Genomic DNA, 1,905 nt, shown 5'->3' with positions numbered 1-1,905 from the left:
GTCATTTGACACAGATGTTTTAAAATTCCCTTTTAGTTTTTCTTCAACACATGTCACCATGTGTTAACCATTAGCTAAACCATCATCTAATGCGAAGTTCAAAGATTTTTCAAAAAGAAAAATTGTACAACATTAATTTTTTTAAATTCATATTTACCATGTGTCACATCTTTATTGAAACTGTCGCCATGGTTTCATCTCACATAAACAAAAATGTAAATTACTTTTCTAAATAATCTGAAATTTAAATTTCATATTTAAATAATTTCTAAATAATCTGAAAAATAGATTATGTGTTTCTTTTTAAGGAGGTGCATTTATAACCCAAAAAGAAAATCTAATTTTAGACATTAAATTTTAAATTAGAAATATTTTAAATTAAAAAGAAAATTATAACCCCTACGTAATATGATTTGATGGATTTGGGGTAGACCTGTTTATAGGTCGATTCACTCAGTCCAACCTAAAGACCCGTTCAAAAAGTGAAAGGTTTTGAGTAAAAATATTAGTCCGAAAAATGAGTTCAGGCAAAATAAATAATGCTAATTTAAAAGTTAGGCTGAGTCTCGAGTAAGGCTTTTTTGGCCTAGGCTCAACCTAGCCCAAATTAGCAAAAAATTTTCTTATTATTTTCTCACTGTTTTGCTACAATTTCACTATTATGTTACTACTATTTTGTTGTTATTGTTTGGATATTATATAACTCTTGTTTTATTATTAATTTTGTTACAATTTTAGAGGCATTTGCTTGTTAAGTTATACCTATGTTAGTGTTTCTTTTATATATTTTTTAATTTATTTTCAATTTGTTGGGAAACATTTATTTAAATGTTTTTAATATTTTTGATGTATTATATTTTTAACATTTTTTATATACAAAATTAATTCGGGCAAATCAGCCTGGGTCCAAGTTTTAATATTTTTATCCGGACTGAACTTGAACAAAATTTTAAGTCCATTTTTCAGCTCATGTTGGCCCAGACCTAGTAAACAAACCTAAAATTTTGACAAGATCCAACCCGAGTCCAACCCAACCTAACTCATGAACATCAACATTAAAATGGAATGACGAGTAACTAAAACAAATAATTCCAAATTTAGATTATGTAACTAAAAAAGTCTCATATATCCTATCTATTTACTAAGTAATTTTAAACAAAAAGATAATTATACTCTTCCAATCACTTATCCATGTATCTTCTATTTAGTTTATTCATTAATCTATTTTAATTACAAAATAATTACATATTTAAGTATTATAAAACTAAATATATTTAAATTATTTTATATAAAATATATTTTACTTTAATTAAAATTAAATACTTTAAATTTATGTTTAATTCAAACATATTTTAACCTAATATTATAATTAAAGTAAATTTTAAATATTTAAGATGTATTTACATAAAAATAATTTAAAAAGAAGCAAAAAGCAAAGCAAAGAAAAGGTAAAAATAAAATAATTATCATTGATAACAATTTTTAAAAATAAACTTGTAGCAAATAAGGCTATGGCTTGATGTCAAGGTTAAGGTTTTGAGAACTTTAAAATCTTATATTCGAGTCTTATTTCATGTAAATTAACTTATATTTTGTAAAAGTTATACATTTTGGTACTTAGAGGTAACAACATTAACTTTTATTATTTAATTCTGGTTTTAGGTCTAATAATTTTAGCAATTAATATTTATCATTGTACTATTTTTAACAAATTAAACACAAAATTAAATAAATACATAATTAACACTAAATTTAACAAAATCAAGAAAATCCAAACCTAATAGTATTAGGAACTAATTTTCATTATATCAACCCTAAAACTTGAATTAAGTATTAAAAATTAACACAGTTATAATTGGGTACCACAATGTACAATATTTTGTCAAATATAGATACCACATTGAA

Source organism: Gossypium arboreum, chromosome 8 (assembly GCF_025698485.1).
Source record: "Gossypium arboreum isolate Shixiya-1 chromosome 8, ASM2569848v2, whole genome shotgun sequence".
Lineage (NCBI taxonomy): Eukaryota > Viridiplantae > Streptophyta > Magnoliopsida > Malvales > Malvaceae > Gossypium > Gossypium arboreum.
The sequence above is the reverse complement of the archived record's forward strand: the minus strand, read 5'-3'. Positions refer to the sequence as shown.